At 37.9% G+C, this 23000-nt stretch overlaps 1 pseudogene; it reads right to left on the bottom strand.

The window, feature by feature from the left end:
* Positions 1-9367: 9367 nt before the first annotated feature.
* On the bottom strand, positions 9368-9467 carry LOC118021479 (annotated as a pseudogene).
* Positions 9468-23000: the final 13533 nt, after the last annotated feature.

Consider the following 23000-nt stretch of genomic DNA (forward strand, 5'->3'; position numbering starts at 1 on the left):
GTAGAGGGAAATTACCATTATAAAGGAAAAAACCTGTGATTTTGTCAATATTTTTGTTAATCAAATAACGTATCTCTAGGATAATATCAGATTTTCTCCTTTTCTTCCACATTTCATATGCACTGTTCATATGATTAGCAGGGTCCCATCACAATACTTAATGCATAAATATGAATAGTGAAATCCCACATATGTATGGGCAGGGTAGGTGGCTGGGCTTAAATCTGACAATTTCACATGCATATCTTTAAGTGCTAGAGTGTCACACGTGTTTCCAGAATTTCTATATGAAATTCAGAGAGTTGAATGATAAAAAGGGAAAATATAGGACTTTTCCTTATTTCCCCTTTTCCACCAGAAATGTTTTTCTTAACTTTAATCAAAAAATTAAAATTGTCTCTATATAACCTCAGTAACTCCAAAATTCATTAGTTATAAAAACAAAAGTAACAAAGGATTTGTTGTATCTAAGGCTCACCCTCATATAAGCTATTTTTTTCCCTGGGTGCCCAGAAGACATTCAGCAGACCATGCGTACCACTCCTACTTTCCTGGGAAACCTGAGACAATTTTCTCATGTGGACCTTGAGAACACCCCAGGATGATTCTGACCCTGCTCTACTCAAATAGGTCAAAGAAATGAAAACATTGACCAAATTCACAGGAACGTTGACAGCCTCTGACTTTTGTTTAGTTTTAAACAGTTTACTCCTTTCTATAAATTATTCTATTTTCCCCTTACATTCTTTGAGTGACGGGTTTCCTGGGGCTTTTTATTGTCCACGTTTTCTACATGGACAAACAGAAGCTCGGGAGAGTTACTCTCTCATAGTCCTGTGGTTCATAGCTGCTGGAACTGGTCAAACAGATTTGATATGCAGCTGCCTACTGCATCTGATACAGCACAGTTACCTACTGACCTCTGCCTCCTGCACTGAACAGGGACCCCGAAAAATATTTTCTAATTCTGCACATGCCACTGTAATTCTCATCTGGCCCTAACAACTGGCACCTAAGTTAAAAAGAGTAACAGAGTATTTAAAAGGGCTTAAGATTAGTGCCTGGTAAGAAACCTAATGTTATAATACAAATTTCAGCGAGGAAAAAAAAAAAAAGCTAAAGCTCAAACTTGGAGTTACTAGATTTCCACGGATAGAAAAAAATCCATAAGAAATTATGATAAAATGCTGACTTTGGCATAGATTTGCAGAAATCAATAAAAACATTTAATTTTAAAGAGTCAGAGATATTTTGATGATATCAGCTTTATTACTTCCACAGATTTAAACGTGCAAGACTTTTAGGAAGAAATGACATTTCATTATGACAAAGTTTCCCTATGCTTCAACAATCCCTATGCCATAATATAGAAGCACTGAGCGAGTATGGAGAGTCAAAAACAAGGGAAGGGGGAGGAAGGGAAATCTCATTTCAAGAAAATAGGATATTTCTTAAATACAGGCTTTCCACATGAGGCTTGTTAGTGCACTATTCTGTTTGAAATATCCAATTTGCTCTTTTTTGTATGATCATTGTCATTTCTACGGTGTCATTAGCCATGGTAATAGCAGTTAGGGACAACACTTGAAAACTCATAGCAATTCCAGTTTTAACCATGCAGGTTTCATGCTTAGTGACTCTAAACATAACAAGGAAGGCATACAATATAAAATATGAAAATTAATAGAAACAGTAACATAATAGTATAAAGACATTTGACTGCCCATACATATACACAAAATATCAGGAATTGTTGGAAAGGTTAATTTGGAATTCTCTAGTAACTTATTTCAAATGCTCTAATGCAGATTATTATGGCATGCTCCTTATTTAAGTATAATTAGTTGTCTGTAATTATTTATCAATGTTCTTATAAGCCTAAGTATTTTCCTTATTTTCATTTCATTTCCTTATTTTATTTTATTGATGACATAATAGCATGAACAGGCAAAAAGAGGAAAAGAAGGTATCACTTATATTATCAAACAATTCAAATGAAAAGTAGTGGATCAGTCCTGGGAAGCAGACATTTGTTCTGGATCAGCAGAAAGATGTAAGTTGCGTTAAAAATACCTGTTCATTTGGCACCTCTCCCTCAATATTTTTGGTAGTCAGAGAGGAACATCAGTTACCATACTATCAGTCTGGCTGACTTACCTAAGCAGCTACTACCTCCCAAGGCCCTAAGCTTTGTGTTTGTCTCTCACTCTCATTCTACCTAGCGCTGGCCATTAAAGGAAGTTATTCCTTAGTTCCATAAACTATAATTTAACACATTTTCCTGTCTTTGACTCAGATTCAGCATGGTTCAGGCATGGGGTATGAAAATCCACCTGTGGAGGTACTGGATCACAGAATCATTAACAGAGCTAGGCTCAGACATTCTATCAGTGGCTTTGGCTTGAGAAAGCATCCACAGGGAGTTTCTGTGATAACAGCAAGAGCAAAAGAGCTCCTTGAAGACACATGCAGTTAGGTTTATCTCCTGTCCCAGATGGCTTCTACACCAGAGGCAGAGATAACTGTTTGATATTTAGATCCAGTGTTTTCCTCCTAGCCCTGTCCCCTAGTGGTGCCATGATGGGCCAGAAGGAAGTTAAACAGCAACATTAATTATTGAAAGATGGGCCACAGACAGCCGAGGTTATATGAATATGCCATCGCTTCACATGAGCTCTGTAGCTGTTACTGAGGAAGTTGGCCGAGCTCTGTTTAAGAAGGACGACACATCTGGAAGATGCTAAAGCCATGGTTAAATGGCTGAGATGAATCTCAAGTCCACTCCCAACATTCATGGCCAAGTGAACAACAAGCTAGAGGCCATGATTCCTACTCCAACAACAAACTCATCAATGAAGTCAGATAGCACAGAGCATCAGACATTAAAGAAGGGGTGGATGGACACTCTATGTTACATGACTCTTAAAACCTTCTTTAGAAAAGGTTCTGACTTGACCTTATTCTTCAAAACCACACAGTTGAAGAAAAAGCATACAAGTCATAAGGAGACTGTTTTGCTGTTTATTCAAGCATCCATACTTGCTAGGTGCTGCAGAAGAACTCATTATTATCACAAAGAATAAAAGGAGAGACAGATTTTAACTGGGGTTGGGGTGTGGTGTGGTCAGGAAAGGTTTTTTGAAGAAAGGACCTTCAAGTGAAGACCTCACAATAAGGAAGAATTAACTGGATGAAGGGTGGAGGAAAGAGATGCAAGCAGGGGGCATATTAAATGTAAAATTCAACAAACTAGAACAAACAACAGTAGAAGCTATTAACACCAAGTCCAAGTTAAAACAATCAACCACAGAGCATACTGAAGCACACAACTGATGTAGGAAATATATTACTCTGCACCAAATGGTTGTTTAATTTTTAATTACATTAAATTACCACAAATATTTAATTAGACACAGGTGGTAATGTAGCATCCCTTTCTGGTTCCCAGTCTCAAAATATTATGTGTGCATGTTTTTTTGTCTGCAGTCTATATGTATATATACATATTCATAGAATGCTAGTGAGTATAGATTTAACAGCCTGAAAGAAAGCTTTCCAAGAATAAAAACATTCTGATATTGATAAACAACTGCCTGATTCACAGTTTCCAGTCCTGTGTGCAGACCAGCTATGCTGTTATAACTGCTGGCATGTCTATAAATCTTAGCTTTATTCCATCTCCAGAGAGTCTCTACTTGTCCAGACAAGTTCAAAAATACATATTTTGAATTTTGGGAAGATGGCAATGGTGGCAGAGATTTTGATCTCCCTGTGTCCCCCATAAATTAGAGGAAAAGCAACTAGAATAGAAAACCAAAACCCACAGATAACATCAACAAGAAAAAGAGGTGAAAATGTGTCTGTAAACCCCTAGCCCCAAATATGAGCAGGTATGGATGAACCAAGACACCTAAAAGACTTGTGCGGTATGGGCAGTGATGCAGGAAGAAGCAAAGGGAAGTGAGGTGAGAGCAAGACCCTGAACAGCCAACAGATACTCCAAGGAAAGGACGAGTTGGTGCGATGACCAAACTCTTGTTAAGGAGTAACTGCAGGGGGTCCAATGAAATGTCTAAAGGGGTTGGAGCCATTGGGATGCTGTGAGCTTTCAAAACTGACAGCCTGAAAATCCCCTCTACACTAAATCCCCACATTAAAGAGAGTGAGCCTGAAATAGAATCCAAATGGAGCATGACCTCAAAAGTATGTGTGAGGAAAGGAAAGAATCCAAAAGAAGTAACAGAGGGAAAGAGAGTCTACAATGTCAGAAACTAAGAGGCTGGATATTTGAACGTTATACAAAACTAACAGAGCAAGGGCCATATCTTTCCTGCTTATCCCTGTGGCTCTACTACCTAGCATAATTCCTAGCAGATAGGGAAAGTGGGGAAAAAAAAAAGACTAAAATGGTTTATAAGAATGACAATTATGATTATGATGGCCTTTTATAATCTTTAATGTATGTTGGCTCCCTTAACTTCTGCCCCGAAAGGAAATGATCTAGCCCAGTATCTGAGTAACATTTTTAAACTCATAAAATATCTTTTTCATAAGACAGAAAGTACGATGCTGGATTTAAGAGTGTAGCAAAGAAAAAGCAGCTTTCCTATTTCCTTTGTATTCAGAACTGAACCCGTGTTTGTGGGAAGTTTCAAGTAAATAATTAATCAGTTGAACATAATGGAAATTTCACTCTAGAACTGACACAAGGATGCAGTCAACAGAAGGGACGCATCAAATGTCCCACACCTTTGCTGTAGACCTAAAGAATATTCCAAACCAAATATTCTAAAAAATATTCCATACCAACATTCTTCCTGGAAAGCACTCATTTAATTCTTTCGAAAAGTAGCCTGATAGAGGCAAGGCACCGTATCTTCCAGATCCTGTGTCAGGTTTCAACAATCCTTTGTTACATGGGTTGAATCTAACAAGACAAAAGTTTCAGACACCTTTCTGATATACAATTATTTTATCCTGCAGTTATTACTTAAAGAAGTAGCGACTGAACTGGGAGCAGAGAATTTAATTTCTCAAGTTTTTTTTTTTCTTCAGCTGTGGTTTTTATTGGATGAAAGGCAGCCGTGATTGTACTAAATAGGTTTTTTAAAAAGCTCTTTTCTGAGCACCCTTCTCATAGCAGCCATGCTATTACTTTCATACAATTTTAGAGCAATGCTGGGCTTATAATAGCCTTTGGACACCTGTGCATTGTAAAGCGTAGCACATTATTATTTGGGACACCCCTCAAATGCCAATTTACTAGACTGCAGATTGGTCCCTGGGCTCAATAAGAAGTCCATCTCCAGTGGCTGGGCTATACTCTTCTCCCCTCCTCCATTTGTTTTGTGCAGTAGATTCTATGAAGTTGTTATTATGTAATGGTTTCTATTAATCAGAAATTATTAATATTTTGATACTTGAATAAATATACATGGTACACTCGTGTATCCAGTTGTCACAATAATTATACTATCTAATTATTATCATGTTCTATTTGAGCAGCATTTTATAAATTTCATATTCACAGATGTGTGCTTGTATTTGCTGAATCCCCTCAAAATCTCATGGGGTAGAGAGAGCAAATGACATACATATTTCATAAAAAAAAAAAAGAGCAATGGCTACAAATGTCCATGATGTACCCACAGTCATACTGTAGATAGTGGAATGTCAATCTGAACTCACATTTGCTGTTACTTCCTCAAGAAAAGGGACTTAAGCCATACTGATTATAGGATGACCCCTTTAGTGTGGATATTTTAATTTAGTTGGGGTATAGTTTGCCTGAGTGAAAGGCTTAAGAAGAAAGACTAGTAAGAGGTTACTGCAATAATCCAGGAGAGAAACAATGATGATTTGAATGAGGGTGATAGTGCTGGAAGAGTTTTTATAAGCATTTGCCAACTCGACTTAATATCATTTGCTGCTATGAGGAATAAAGGCAATGAAGGATGTCATAATGTTGGGTCTCAGCAACTGGAAGAATGCAGTTGCTATTTGTTCATATGGAAGGGGGCTATGAGAGGAGTAGGTTTTGGGTGTCAAGATTCAAGAGTCTAGGTTTGAGCTATTAAGTTTAGATGTCTATTAGACATCCAATGAAGTATATTGAGCAGATGGATGGATGGGTGAGTTTCAAGTTTGAATGAGGTATCCGGGCTGGAAATATGCTCTGAAATTCACAAATGCACAGATATTATTTAAAGCTATGAGACTGGCTGGATGCAGGTTATAAAGATAACATGGCTTCCTAAAATCCATGAAGTGTTTCAACAAGGTAGGAATGATCATCTGTGTTAAAGATTGCTGATACACTGAGTAAACTGAAGCCCTAGAAGTGAACATAATCTTTTCCAACACAGAAGTCCTACATGTGTTTGATAAGAGCTATTTTAATAAAGTGATACATATCAGAGACTGCAATGATTTCTGGAGAGAAAGAGAAGTGAAATGAGTGACTACAGACATTTCTTTAAGAGGTGTTTTGCTGAAAGAAAAATAGAGTAGAAACTGGAGGACAATAAGGGGTCAAGGGAGACCCCCTCCCCTTTTTTTAACCAAGAAAAGCAACAGCACTATTGTATACTAGTAGATAACCCAGTGGAGCAGGAAAAAATGGATGCTGCAAGAGAAGAGATCACTGTCAAAGCAAAGTATAACAGGAGAAAGGAGATAGGATGCACTATAAAATAAAGAGGTTGGTATTGGATACAAACATGAACTGTTTATCCATGGTGACAGGAGAAGAGACAAAGCATCTAGATCCAGATGTAGATAGGCTGACAATGTAGTAGAAAGAACATATGGAAATTCTTTTCTAATTGCTATTTCTCCTCAATGGAATAGAAAGCAACAATGCTATCTAAGAGTGAAGATGCCAGGATTAAACTATTTCAATTACAATAGCTTCACAGTTTATTTTTTCAATGATTTTATCTTTCTCTTAAATTTCTCGTTCTATTTTCTAAGCACAGTTCTTGACCATTTTCATTCATTTTTCTTTCAGATGAGCTGCAGTATCAGGTTTTCAGGTTCTAACAACAACAACAAGAATGCAGAGTGCTGGTTGAAATTCAGTGTATGGGTCTGGATATCACTGGCATTTGAACAGTATCATGTCTTTCCATAAAACTGGCAGGCCTGTCTACTTTTTCCAGTCTTCTTTTATATCCTCTAATAAAGCCTGTTATTAGTGCTGTTCCTTTATTGTCAAGTTTAATTTTGGGTATTTTATGTTTTTGCTTTTTTTAATGCAAATTACCCTTTTATCCCCTATCATTTAAGAATAAAATATTTATTTACTTATATGAAAGAAAGCTAATTCAATTTCTGCCTCCTAGTAACTTTTGTGACTTTGGGCAAGTCATTTAATCCCACAAATATCTGTCTCTGTAGCTGGAAAAAGAATGAACTAAGTGACCTTTATAAATTTAAAAAATGTATATAAACAGAAGGATACTAACATTATTCCTATTTTTTTTTTTTTTAGCCAACTGATTCTCAGAGAATGTAATTTACCCACATGGTTCTGTGTATAATGAGAAGAAGTGACCCAGTCTGGGGGTAAATCACAAATGCATTTTCTAGTGGACACTAACTGGTTAAGGAGAGCTGAGAAACGAAACATTCCATAACCTACTGGATTAAAACAGAACCATTTATCTGTTTACAATTGTTCAGACTGGCAATTTAGGCTAAACCTAATCAGAGGAGGTTGTCTTGGCTTCATGCTATGTTGACTTGACTCATTCATGCAGATGCAATTAGTTGGCAAGTCAGCTGGAGGCTGGTTGACCCCACTGGGCCACATGCTGGCAGTTGGCTGGTGCTGTTGATCAGAGTGCCTTGGTTTTCCTCTACCTGGCTTATAAAGCAGGCTATCTTGGGCATCCTGGGCTTCAAGAGAGAAAACTCTCTTGAAGTAGCTTGCAAGCACAAGCTCCTACCTGTGTTTATATCTGCTGATGACCCACTGGCTCAATCGAGTCACATGATCGGGCCCAGAGTGCCTGCAGAAGAGTACTACACAGGGATATGGATGACAGGAGGCAAGATTCACTGGGAATTATTAACGTAATAATTTGCCACAGTTATGGATATGATTCAGCATAGTATCACTTTCTAGAACCAGTACAGTTTCAGTTGGTCACAGTCTAGGAAGCATGCACAGTAAGTCCAATGAGGTTGTCTGTTTGATTTAAAATACCCCAAAGCTCTCATATCCCTAAGTCTTCCCCTCGTCAATCTGCTACAGATGTCTGACATTTCAGTGTTAGATGGTGAATCATTTGTGTTAACAATCTGTTCCTCATAAGACAACTTAGTTCTCTATGAAATAGGCTCCACATAAATGTATCAGAAAATTTCCAATGGGACCAGTAGCTCTTAACAGTTACATTTAAAATAAATAAGGGTATTTGCTCTTAAGAGAAAGAATGGGAGAGAGTCATATTCTGGATAAGACTGCTGCTCTGAGAAGGTAGATCTGGGCTTAATACCACTTTAGAAGTCTCTGGAAAGTCAACAGGGTACAAGGATGGGAGCAAACTTTGAAGAATTTTTTTATGTTTCACTGAATCCCAGAGCTGAAGTATAAAGGTAGGGAATCCTTCAGCAACCTTACCTTCAATTTACCCAGTTCCTATAAACTTATCTCCTATGCATTTGCCATCATATATACCTTAATAAATTTTCTCTGACCAAAAATAGTATTTTTTACCCCATTTGGGCTTTCAAATTATGGCAATTTTTAATAATGATAATTATATTTTAAAGAAGAGCAATTTCTTACAGTGGTATTCAGACTTTGGGAGCCCACAGAGTATTTCTATTTTAATTTACTCATTTCTAGAAAAAGAAAAAAAAAGTCATTCTACCCATCCTCATCTGACCCACTCAAAGATGAGGATGAAGTTTTTATTATCCTAAAATTGCCTCTAGCTTCTGGAGAAGGTGATACTATATGACCATACTGCTCTACCTTTATGTCTGCATTTTTATATAAAATCATGACCCAACAAAAGGAACCAAACAGCAACTTCATAAATTAAGGTCAATCGAACCTATCATTGAGGCTTGCCAATTATTTTAATTAAGGTGCTACCATTAATTTGAGCCCCTATTGTCTCCATGCAAATGTTTTAGTCCCTATGATTATATTTTATTTCTTCATAGTATTGATGCAGATATGGTCAATACTTCCAGAGCCAATATATACTTGTAATCAACATATTAGGTCTTACAATTATGTGTCAATAAAAATCAATTAGAAAACTAAATAAAGTATTATTCATTTAATTATTTCTATTCTCCTTGGTAGGTAACAGTAAATGGCCTTTCACTATATTCTCTAGAGAAGAGATACAAACATTTGGAACGCCTCACAAATTTGTGTGCCGTCCTTGTTCAGGGGCCATGCTAATCTCTGTATTGTTCCAATTTTAGCATATGCGCTGCCAAAGTGAGAAGATAGAAATATTTGGAAAGCAGCTGAATTTCTGATATGAATTGATTTCCTCTTCCTTCAATCTTGCTTCCTCTTTTTTTAGAATTAGAAAGATTATTTTATTTTTTTTACCCTTCCCTCTTTAAAAAAAAAAAAAATTCCACTGCATTAACTGTATTGGGTACAAGAAGCCAGTGGGAAATTAATTCTTTAATAATACAACACACAGAAAAGCAGTCACTCTGGTGCCCAAAAGCAATCAGTGGAAGTGGTCAGAACTAAGAGAGCAACTTGCTTGGTCTGACTGATAAAGCAGTCTGGGAAGGCAAATGTCAATTACCAGCATAGTCAGGACAGAAATGATTAAGAATATGTAGACAAGAGAAAGTATCAAGGAAAAGCTTGTTGGACTGAGCTATGTTCAACATGAGAACTTTCTAGGTATGTGAGAAATAGGAGACAATTGGAGGGCTAGGTGGAAGTGCGGTTTCAGCCCTGAGTAGTTAGATTTAGTTGTTTTAACCGACGTACCTGTAGATGGCTCCAGACCTCCAGATGATCATCCCAGCCAGAAGGAAGCTGAAGAAGAAAGAAAAAAGAGAAGAGAAGAGAAGAGAAGAGAACAAAGAACAAACCCACTGCCATAGCCCATGGTGCCAGGATCACTTGAGACAGGTTTTGAAGAAAGAAGAGAATAAAAAGAAAATATGCTACTTTTAAAACTACCATAATAACAAGTTGAAACCTATTTTTGTAAATGCCAAGAAGAAAATAGTTTAACAGATGTTCTTGCCTGTAAGAATTGACACAATCCAACTCTCAGGAGTAATTTTCTAGAAAGAAGAACTGGCCCAATGCAACTGGGAATTTACCAAATAATCAACTTGACTTTTCAAAATATGTTTGAGTGCTATAAATAGACAAAACATAACAAAAACCCTACGATGGTTCTTTACAACATTAGTCTATGAGTAACTTGATCAATTTAAGAGACACCCTTGATTTCTGAGAGACAGCAGAAGATTGGGGCAGAAGTCAGAATGAATGAGGAGACATATGAGTTCACATAAAAGAAAAATACAATGAAGTCTTTAAAAAAAATCCCAAATTATCTGCTATAGAAACCACATTTATAGGACATACTTGCATCAGCATTTCTAATAAAGCTCCCTAGAGTAGAGGCTGGATTGTTGATAGGATGACCCTGGTGGTGATTTTATTCAGGAGGGGCTTGTAATGGTAATCCCCTTGTAGACCCTACAGTTCAGAGTCAACCCCCCAGGCTTTCAAGTCCAAAAACCAGGAGTCCTTAGTCAACTAGAGAGTGCAGTCTCTCTGTGATAAAGTCCTGTTAACTGGTCTATGTACTTCTGATCACAATACCTCAAAGACCGCTCATTAATTTAAAACATCAGCCACATTATTCCAGTGGTTAAGTACCATTGTTCCTTTCCAAGGCTTCTCTTGTTCCAGATTCAACCAGAATAAGAAGTCAGACTTTAAGCTGTGAGTGCCCCAGTATGAATCCCAGCTTTGCCACTTACTAACAATTTGGCACTGAGCACCTCTCTTAGTCTCTATGGAATCAAGTTCCTTCATTTCAACAAGGGAGCTAGTAACAGCTTCTACTCCAGACTGCTGTTATAAAAATTAAATGAACTAATACATATAAAGCACCCAGAATGGTGTCTGACACACAGTAGCAATCAACCACTTTGAGCTGTTATTAGCAAGATTTTTAAGAATCCATATTTTTTCAGCAGGAAGTTGCTTGGTAAGTATGAAATGGAAGATCCAAGGCAGTAGAGTGGTGGTACTGGTAGTCTTTCATACAGAGTCTCTAATAAAGCTAAATTAACAAGTGTGTTTTTATCTCCCTAGTCTAGAGTCTTCCTTAATGGAGCAGTACTCACTACAAAATCAGGCAGACCTTCACTTTCTGAATCTCAATTTTCCAGGCTCTCCACTTTTCTCCATCAGAACCATTCCTGCCTCAGATGAATTAATATCACTGATTAAACTTCATTCAAGTGTGATCCCCTTGAGGCTTAGAGACATTATATATTGATTGAATCAATCAAACTGCTGGCATTTCAGAAGCACTGTTAGAGCCTATATCCTATCCTGTTAGATGTCAGGTTTCGAGGCTACGGCAAACCCTGTCCACGTCCTGCTCTGCATCACCTCAGCCCACCTGACTTGACCCGGGATAGGCAAACCCTCAACATGCCTGCATTGTTCTTCTCTACCTGAGGGCTTAAAATAATTACATCTTAAAGTCATTGCTGGAACTATGGCATCAAATAGGAGAAAGGATGTGATTACCTAGGTATGTCCCTGTATCTAGTCAGAGTGATCAAACACAAAAACATATTTATCTCCTGAAGCTTCCAAATCTTCCTTTTGGCCACTCTTCTGAGTACCTGTCCCAAGACACCAGCCCATTTTTACAGGCCTCAATCCTCAGGTGAAAAGGGTTTTAAATATTAATTGTTTAAAATGCTTGTCTCTAAACATGATGTATCCAGTCAGTAAAAAAAAAAAAAAAAAAAAAAAAAAAACACATACACACACACAAAACAAAAAACTGAGCATACATCCCCAGTATATGTTTTTATATATTAATGATATACATGTACCATTATAAACAATGTTATTTAAATATAAACAGACATTTAAAAGGATGGGATAGCCAAATATTAATAAAAGTTCTAACATTTTAATTTGACATCCCAATAAATTATTTTGTACATACCCTGACCCTGATTTAGAAAGCATTGCTGAAAATTGGATAGCCACATGCAGAAGAATGAAACTGGACAAATGGTGTTGGGAAAATTGGATAGCCACATGCAGAAGAACGAAACTGGACAAATGGTGTTGGGAAAATTGGATAGTCACACGCAGAAGAATGAAACTAGAAAGCATTGCTTAAGGCATATGGTACATACCATACCGCAACTCTTAAATTTAAAAGCCAACAAATGCTGAATATGCAACTTTGTAGAAATCATGGTAGGACACATGGGGTACCACTTCATTACTGACCAGTGAAGTAGAAGCCCAGATTGCCCATCTGGCCTCTGCTGACACTCAGGGGGAGGATTCCTCGTTACTACTGGATGGCATGAGAATTCCAGTTCTCCCTAAGGCGTCCACCAAGCTGCCTGGTTGGAACAGGTAGAAATGCTTCACCACTGCTCCCCACATGGCCTTCACTGACACCACAGGGGTGGATAACGGCCTTGTGATTGCAGTGTGGTGGTACCGGTCCTGACTGTCCACGGGCCTTCTGTCACACCGTCCCAGTGGTAAGAGGGAAGGCTGTTGCACTCTTACCATATGGGGATGAAAGCCTGTTTCACGACTCAGCCTTCTCTGACGCTACTTTGGTGGGGAGGTGGAAGCACCCCGTTACCGCTGGGCAAGGGTTGAAGTCTAGGCTTCTCGACTTGGCCTTTGCTAGTATGGGTGGGGAAGGGGCCACCATGTTTTCTCTTTGCTTCATTTTGTTTTCCCTGTGGGGTTTGAATGTAGTAGAGTGGCTATTACCTGAAATTTTTCTGATTTGCAGGCTGCCCCTTTCTTCGTCCTCTGACTTGAAAGTATGGGTTTTTATTTGGACCATTTGTGTGCCAACAAATGTTCGTTGGCATTTACCAGTTACCTACATCTCCCCTCCTATCTAAGATGTAGCAGCCAACAAAAAACCCAGGACACTCACCAACATGGCGGTCCTTGAATTTCAAAGTTGCGTCTTCTGCCTTCTTTTCTCTACCTTACAGAATCTTCTTATGTTGTTTGATATATAACGTCTAGGGTTTCTAGTTATTTTTAGTGTGAGGGGAAAAAAGTATGTATGTCCAGGAATGGAAGTAGGATTTGTTTTATGTGAGATATTTAACATCCTTGTGTCTCAATTTGTTCATCAATATAATGATAATAACATCAACCTTGCAAGTTGTTGAAATAATTAGGTCAATTTTTTTTTTTAAGTTAGCCTGGTGTGTTACACACTCTCTAAGAACCACTGTGTAAAAGAGGTTTCTAAAAAGTGCTAGTTATGTGAACAAATCAGTATAGTGTTATTTCTGTGACACACTGGGGTCACCCCTCTGAGCTCCATGTTACATACTCTCTAAAGCAGACATCTGTAGACAGTTTCTAAGAGAGCTCGTTGCACAAATGAATTAGTGCTGAAAAAAGAGGTTATCCTGTAGCATGGCACATTCTAGTTACAAAAAACATTTAAAAAAGAGAAAAATATGGCTATTATTACACCAGTAATGACATCAGTGTTTTTTATTTTGATACCAGTAATTACTGATGCAACTGACTAAAGCAGTTATTGGACATACCACAGTCTGAGTAAGGGTGAAATGGAGTGAAATGGAGTAATACTAACAAGAGGAATTTCTATAAAGACAAAAGGCACACTAAATTTGAGCTAAATTTCAGATAAAAACAAAGTTGCTGTGGTTATTAGTAGCAGTCATAATAATATTGCAAAAGATTTGTAAACACATTAGTTAGACCTTGTTTTCAAACTTTAGGGTCAATTACATCCCAAGAAACCTCAGTCTCTTTCCTAAAAATAAGTAAAGGTCAGTCAGATTAATTAAATCTTTTGAGATTATGCTCATGAAAATACTAAAAATAAGATCACATTAATAATTTTTTTTTAAAAAGTAGAAAACTTTAAAAGCCTCCTTCCCCTCTCCCATACCTCACTCAGCTGCATCTGGGGTTTCCTGTTCACTTCCCAATGCTTGTTATGTACTTACCATTTTTTCTTCCACAAAGCAAGCCCCGGCTTAATTGTTTTCTTTTCCAGTTCTGTTTAAGACAAACTCTATAAAGTAAAGGGGAGGCAGCAAATCTCTTCTGTTAAAATTACCCTTTGCATCATCCACCTCATGCGAATCCCGTAATTTTCAATGCTGCAGTTATTAGATACAAATGTAAATTTATTTCCACAATGAGGCAAATCACATTGCATTTGAGCAGATTTTTAAGGAGGAAAGGGTAGACATGGATGTATAATGTGTATGAGCACAAACTTTGGAACAAGACAAGCGGAGTTCAACTTTTGGCTTTACTACTTTTTGCTTTGGGCCTTGGGCTCCCTGTCCTTTTCTGTAAAATAGGGAAAATACAAAACAGAGTTGTTAAAAGATTAAATGAGTCCATACATATAAATAACTTAATACCTACCACAGAGGAAATGCTAATGTATCTACTGCAATATTTACTAAATGTTTGATTCCTTTAAATCACACTGACCGGATCATGTCCCTTTTCTCCATTTGCACTAAGAAAATCAAACTAACTGGAAATCAGTTTGAAAAACTTGCATGTCAAAAATTGACTTCTTACTTGTTGAAATAGAAGACCTTTGTGAAAAGAAGAACAGATAAAATAATCCTAGACCAGTAGGTACATCAACAACTTCTATGAAACCAAGCCATCCTCACAAACTATTAAGTGATAGACTGCATAATACATAGAATCCCTTCCAACTTCAAGAATCCAAGGGCCTACGGTTTATTCTAAAACAATTGACACAGAAAGTTGATGTTAAAAAAAAAAAAGAAAAAAGATGCTAGATCACTAAGTTTCACTATTATTTAGACACTGCTCAGCTGAAAGCAATTGAACAGTATTCCAAGAGCAAGAGAATGGCAGGGCATCAGATTGTCTATTTATGAACAATCAGACTGACCTGGTCACCTCTATTAATTAAAAAAAATTTTTTGACTTATTTGGGGTAAGTGGATTAGGTTAACCTATAGCCATGATACCATATAGTTAAAGCTTTAAAAGTAATAAAATATTACCATCAATGATAATGATGAGGATTATAATACTAATTCTCATGATGATGACAAGAGCAATTGGAGAGATGTCATTAATAGATTTCGGGTGTGACTGCTTAGTAAAGCAAATGAACCATACAACTTGGCAGGGGTTCTCTCCCTATGAACTTACACATGTTATGTTTACCGTATTACTTTATGCAGAAAAACCACTGACAAAGAAATTTAAAATAAGATCACTGCAGGATAAATGGCCAAGGACAGGGTGGGCTGAGTATGGAGAGATGAGCGCTTGGCCCCGATCGCTCCTCTGCTCCCCCACATTGGAGAAGAGTAAACACTGTTATCACACACAGTTCCGGGGATCAAGGTTGGCAGATACAATTTAAAACCCTCTCTGTACAGCAAAAAATAAAACTATTTTCTTATCAGTGTGATTGTGTGAGATAATAATTTAATTTCAGTCTGTTTATTAATTGTCTACAGACTCAGAAAGATCCTCCCTCACAAAGAGCCATTCTCAACAAAGTAGGCAGGCAGAGAGATTTCTCCCAGCTGTTCTCAGCGGTGCTCAGATCGTTCAAGTGAATTACTGGAAACAATGGATACTGAGAATAAAAGAAAAATGATTGGAGAGAATAGAAGTTGATAGCATTGAAATAAAAACCTTCCAGTGGGGCAGACCTGTGTGGAACTGCATGTCTTTGCATATTTCCCCAAGGAGAGAAGTAAAGAATGGTTTTGGCTGTGAGATGCATTTTAAAACTGTAAAATAAAAGGATCATGTATCAAACCGAATTGTGTTGGCTTAGAGACATATTACATCTTTGCACAATTCTGCATTCTCTACATTATTTTTCATATTTATTCATTTACTTTATTCCTCCCCTAGCTTTTCTCTTCCTAATATGGATGGATGGATGGATGGACCAATGATTTATTGGTATTGATTCAGTGGCATATAAATCTAAACTCCTGATCACTTAAAAATCCTCAATGAATCCTGAAAATAGCTGTAAAATATTTTTCCTCATCATTTCTAAAATGCTTTGTAATTTAGAGCATGCTGCATTATTCTTGGACCATTCTTTCGGTGCACTTCCTGCCGAACCAGCCAGTATTTCCATAAATCCGTTTATTATTCTCAGGGCACAAATAAAAGTCTTATATTGGCATAAGTCCAAGAAATCTATACGAAGAGAAAGTTGGTGCCTCTATTCCCAGCACCTGGTCACTAGATAGCACTATTTCAGACGAACATTGAGATAGAATGGGTACAGATGACATTGTACAATGAGCTCTATTTATGGGAATAACATTACCATTAGAAAGATGAATGGGGGTTAAAAGGAAGAGAACTAGTAAATAAGGAAACAAGTAGTTTTTTATTATGATTTTAAATACAATCCTTGGCTTACAAGAAAATGTAAGTTGTAGTCACAGAAAAAGAGCTGTACTTAAAAACACCTTTTCAGGGCGCCTAGGTGGCTCAGTTGGTTAAGCGACTGCCTTCAGCTCAGGTCATGATCCCTGAGTCTGGGGATCTAGTCCTGCATCGGGCTCCCTGCTGAGCAGGGGGTCTGCTTCTCCCTCTGCCCTCTTCCCTCTCATGCTCTCTGTCTCTCATTCTCTCTCTCTCAAATAAATAAATAAAATAAAATAAAATAAAAAGCATACTGCAAGACAGGGATGCCTGGGTGGCTCAGTCAGTTAAGTTTCTACCTTCAGCTTAGGTCATGATCCCTGAGTCCGGGGATCTAGTCCTGCATCGGGCCCCCTGCTGAGCAGGGAGTCTGCTCCTCCCTCTGACCCTCCCCCCTCTTGTGCTCGCTCACTCTCTCTCTCTCTCAAATAAAAAATTAAAATAAAAAATTAAAAACATCTTTTCATTTAGACCTTTTGTGCGTCCTGACAAGGCAAGCCCAAAGTTTTAGAACCTACTTTTATCTATCACAGCTAACCAATATAAAAATCTCACCATGTTCCAAAATGCGTTTTACTCTTTGGGGTAACTAGCCCCAAAGGAAACTAGCCTTTAGTTTCCACATCACGATCACACAGTTATCATACACTATCATGTAATCACATCATGCCCTAGATTTAAAGGCATTATGACAAATCAGTGGTTAAGTATAAAACAGAAGCTAATTTTGGCAATCATAAAAACTCATTAGTCAATATGATTGACTCAGGATAAACCACGAGTCTTTTTACTTTTCTAGAGCACAATCTGTTTCGAGGAATTTAACAAATAGTCTCTTGTGGTAAATAGTTGGGACCATTCCAATAAGAGAAAGTAATGCTGTCTAAGATTTTGTTGATTAAGAAAAACTGTTCTACCCAATGTCTTGTTATGCAACAACTGTTCTCCTTAGTGATGTGAGGTGGGAATGACCATCTGGGATCCCAGGACACTTTAAGAATAAGGGACTCTGCGTCTCAGACCAGCTGCATGGTTTTTAGGAGCACACCCTTCAAGGAGACACTGCAGTCCATGCTGATTTCTTCTCTACAGATGCCACCAAGTCCATCTCTTCCTGCTTTCATACCTGCCTCCCTGAGCACTCCCTCTGTCCCCACATTTCTTCACAGCATTTGTATCCAGAGAGATTCAGAGTTCTTCTCTCATTCTGATTTATTTTGCTGCATGAATAAGAGTAAACATGTATAGAAGACCTATGTTGTGACTGGCACTATTCTAAAAGCTTGGAATATGTGAGCTCACTTAAATCCTTTGAGGTAAAAACTATTATTACATTCACATTACAGAGAGGAAACTGAGGCACAAAGGGCTAAGCATGCTACCAAGGGTCACTCAGCCAGGGAGAAATGTAGCCAATATTTCACCTTAGGCAGCCTGTGTTCAGAATCCACTCTTAAAGCACTACTCCTTCACCTTGAGACTAGTGAGACTAGGGTGTCCAGAGAATATACAGGACACCCAGTTACCATTTAGTATCAGATAAACAGCCAGGCTTTGTTAGTATAAATATGTCCATATATTGCCTGAGACATCCTTATACTTAAAAATCATTTTTTAAATCTAATATTCAACTATAACTGGGTGCCTGTATTTTTATTTGCTGAATCTGGCAACCTAGCTAGGGACTGTCACTTAGACTGACTTTTCTGAATAATGCCCCTTCCCCAACATCATCCCCACGACCTTCAGCAGTGGCTTGGCAACTGCCAAGGCTTTTTCCTAATCCATCACCCTGGGCTCATTAGCTGCCTGCTTAATGACAAAGCTTTGGAGAAAGTTCTCAATATTATAGATCAGGGCTTGGGAAACTTTTTCTGAAAAGATCCAGATAATAAGTTTCAGGTGCTATGGGTCGTAACAGTCTCTGTCCCAACGAGTCAACTCTTCCAATAGAGCAGGAAAGCCACAGACAATACAAACACCAACAAATGTGGCTATGTTCCAATAAAACTTTATTTACAGTAACAGGCAGCAGCTCCTATTCGGCCCATGAATACTCAGTTACTGATCCCTGCCATAGACTCTCCTGGCAGACTTGGGGAGGTGAGTTCCCCATTGGAAAGCAATCAACCCAACCAAAAGATACCACTAGAACATAAGCTCTCTCTGCAAGTTATCTGCTGTTTAGTGAAAGAAATCATCAGTGGAGAAACTGCCCCTCAGTACCTTCCAGAATAGGGACAGCCTGCATCTAAGGCAGGTCTTGGGTCTTGCCGTAGGTTTTGTATGTGCCCCCTGAGATGGAGCTATCTCTAATTACCCACTCTTCTGTTTTCATTTCCACACTACCCAAAGAAGCCTGTCTCCTTTTATCTTCTATTTCCTCTCTTCTTCCCTTTAATTTACTTAACGGTATGCAGTTATACTCTTTGCCTATTGTTTTACTCCTTCCGTTTCTACTGCATTTAAATCCTTAGATGCAAATTCCTGACCTTCCATGTCCCAAAAATCTCATACTTCCCCAAGTCCTTCCTGACTACCAAATCCAGAGGCTTGCCTGTGTTCCATACCCTGTTTGATCATTCTGCCATGTTTACAACTTTGAATTGTTTGCTTCTCAGATCACTGTCTTTCCTTGGAACCCGAGATTGAGTTCTTGCACTGTTCTCTTCTTCCCCCTGTGACCACATTTCTCGGTCTCTAGAGATAACTGTCTACACTCATGGCCAGAGAATTCTCGCTGTTCTTTTAGGTGGAATCTCTTCTGCTTCCACTCTCTGAGAGCCTAGAGCTACCATGACTGCTGATAATTACAGGGATAAAGCAAACTCAATCTATCCTGTTACAGGCTGAAATGTGTTTCCCTCCACCCTCCCCAGGTTTCTCTGTTGAAGCCCAACCCCCAGTATCTCAGAATGCTCTTGTATTTCGGGGTAGGGCCTTAAAGAGCTGATTAAGTTAAAATGGGGCTCTTCGGGGTAGGTCCTAATCCAATTTGACTGGTATTCTTAGAAGAAGAAGAAATATGGAAGCACAAAGAGCCACCAAGGCTGTGCATACAGAGGTGGGACCATGTGAGGACACGCAAGAAGGCAGCCACCTGCAAGCCAAGGAGAGAGGACTCAGAAGAATCCAAACCTGCCGACACCTGGATCTTGGACTTCTAGCCTGCAGAACTGTGGGGAAATAAATTTTTGTTGGTCAAGCCACCCAGTCTGTTGTATTTGGTTATGGCAGCCCTAGCAAACTAAGACGTATCCTAAACCTTATTAAACAACCCCATACAGCACACATTACTTTGCAATCTGCTTCTCCTCCAAAAGTCCATACAGCACGAGTACACTGGACACCAGCCTACTTTGCTGTCTGTTCCACATTTAAACTCTAGCCACTATCATGTTCTTCTAACATACACAAATATACAAATATTGGATTAACAATCCAAATGTAAAAAGCTGAAACTTTAAGATTTTAGAAGAAATAGAAGAGAATATATTTTATCATCTCAGTATAGGGAAGAATTTCTAAATAAGTCACAAACAACACTAGCCATAATGAAAATCATAAATAAAATTACATCAAAATAAAATATTTTAGTATAAGAAAATTGGCCATAAACAAAGTGAAAAAAGTCACACACTTGAGGAAAATATCAGTAACATGTGTAGTTGATAAAAACAATACTTGGATGATATTAAAAACTCATTCAAATAAGATTAAAAATCCAATTGAAAAATGAGCAAAACAAATAAATGGAAAGTTTGCAGTAGTGGAAACTTAAATGTGTAATAAAATGAAACTCATCTCCCTAGTAATCTATGAAATACAAAATTAAAAACCACACGGTATACCATTTCAGTGAATTAGATTCACAACTAAACAAAAACAGAGACAAATACAAGTATTGGTGAGGATGTAGCTTAAGTGGAACACACATATGTTGTTAAAGGGAAAACTAATTGTCAATAAATACAACAAATTTGAAAAGCTGTATATTCTGTGACCGAGCAACCACACTCTTGGCTTAGAAATGGATTTTCAATTACTACTATACACTATAATTGCCTCAGGAGCTTTTTGTTTTATCTTTAGTACTAGTACCTAATCCCTGCCCCAGAAGGAATGCATAAGAATCTCGAAGGGTGAGGCTCAGACAAGGATGAGAGGGATTGCAATCTCCAGCCATTGCTGACATCCCTATCCCCTAAAACATTTCACATAGGTGCACAAGGAGACACATATAAGAATACTCATTGCAATATGATCTATCATAGCTAACAATTGGAAACAAAATCAGTGTCCTTCCTCAGGAAAAAGGATTAATAATTTGTGGTATAGTCACACACTAGAATATTCCAGAGCAGTTAAAATTAAAAAGCTAGACTTGTGTAATTCAATATGAATAAACCCTAAAATATAGTTTTAACTAAAAATGTATTCAGCATTACATGTGTAGTAATACTAGAAATTTAAGAATATATAGTTAGTACTTTTTTTTATAGCTACTTAATAGAAACTTTTGGGGAATGAAAAATATCAAAGTTGTACAACATAACAGTGACTAATTCTGAGTAAGAGCGAAGGGGACTGGATTGGAGAGGCATGTAAAGGAAGGTTTTAGCTCTACTATATCTTTAAAATGTTATTTAAAGTGCAGACTATAAGGATGCAAATGTGGCAAAATGTTGAGAGTTGATTGGACTGGGTAGTGGTCTTGTATTCTATATTTGAAATATTTCAAAAAAGAGAAGGAAAGAGGAAGGGAGTGGGGGGAAGGAGGAGGGAGACACTTGGAGGAGGCTAATCTTTGGAAATTAAGCCAAAGATAAAGAGTATTTATACCACAAAAGTTGCACTGAAAGTCAGTTTAAGAAATTCACATTCGATTTTGAACTCATCCTCCATGGAGAACCACAGTAAGGTTTTGAACAATATGCCTTGAGAGTGGACCTTTTATGGCTCTTTCCACCCTATACTACCAAATCCCCTAAAACCGGTGACTATGATAGGTATAAACTACCTAGTCTTGCTGACCTTAGAGAGCGAGAGAGAGAGTTTGAAATGATCCTTTGTAACTAACACACATATTAAGATCAAAATGGTTTCTTCATAGGTACTTGGCCTTCTGCCTTTAGATCACATTTTGGTAGAAAAGTGATATTGTGCTTTGACATTCTTATGAACTTTTCCATTAAGATTGCTCAGTTATTTTTATCATTTTGCCTCTCAGAGTCTTTATGAGACTTTTGCCTTCCCACCAAAAATTTGGACTCCTCATTGAAACCAACCTTTTTCTTTCAGAGTTGGTTGGTGCCTCTTCCTTAGTGATTAGCAAAGTTGATCATATTTTTGCTACTGAACTTTCAAGAGTGTAGTGTAATCACTGCTGGCCTCACTGCTTCTCCATGTCCACTGTAAACCCCTTGAGAGCAGGAGCCATGGCTCCTTCTCGGGCAGCGTCTCTGCGTCTCATCCTGACCAACACCCGCACAGCCTGAATTTTCCGAAGCAAATGCCTCTTCCTCAAGTTAAGTTACCACACTGGTTCATTCATTCATTTGGGGTGGCTTATACTTTAACCAGTTCTCTCTGCTCTTTCTTTCTGAGCTTTTTGTGGCCTTTCCTATTTCTTATTTCATAATTTTAACTGATTCCTACAATAAGATTTCCCTCCTCTGAATATCTATGGGACTGTTCATAACCTTGGATTTGATGTTTGTCATAATGGTTATGTCTTTATGCATATAAGTTAGATCTTTGTAAAGGGCAGAATCTTCTCTCCTTTCTCTTTTCAGATCCTCAATGACCCAGGATTTCTCAAAGTGCCACCCTGACCACATGCATTCAAATAACCTGAGGCTACTTTTCATGAAGTTAATTTTTAGCCTCCCTTCCAGAATCTCTGGGTCCAAGGTAGAAAGAACTGAGGCTCACACTAATGTATTAGGTATCTTTATGACAAGAGCTTTATATATTTTAACAAATTCAATACTAATAATAACTCTATTTAAAAAGGTATTAGTATCCTTATTTTATAGCTGAGAAACTGAGAATTACAAAGTGTGTAGCATAGTTTTTGAAGTCAGATTGCCAGGGTTCAAATCTCAATTTGATTACTTAATAGCTATGTGATTTAGAGGCAAGCTTTTAATATTTGTGTGTGTAAGTTTCTTCGTTTAAAGTATGCATTAAAAAATGACAGCTAGCCCATGGAAGTGTGAGGGCTAAATGAGAACAGAAAAGTTCTGTGAAAAATGCTCTGAGACAAAATAGTCCTCAATAAATCTTAGCTTGGGAGATCATCGAATCCCAC

This window comes from Mirounga leonina, unplaced genomic scaffold (assembly GCF_011800145.1).
Source record: "Mirounga leonina isolate KUSES-001 unplaced genomic scaffold, KU_Mleo_1.0 Mir_174, whole genome shotgun sequence".
Classification (NCBI taxonomy): domain Eukaryota; kingdom Metazoa; phylum Chordata; class Mammalia; order Carnivora; family Phocidae; genus Mirounga; species Mirounga leonina.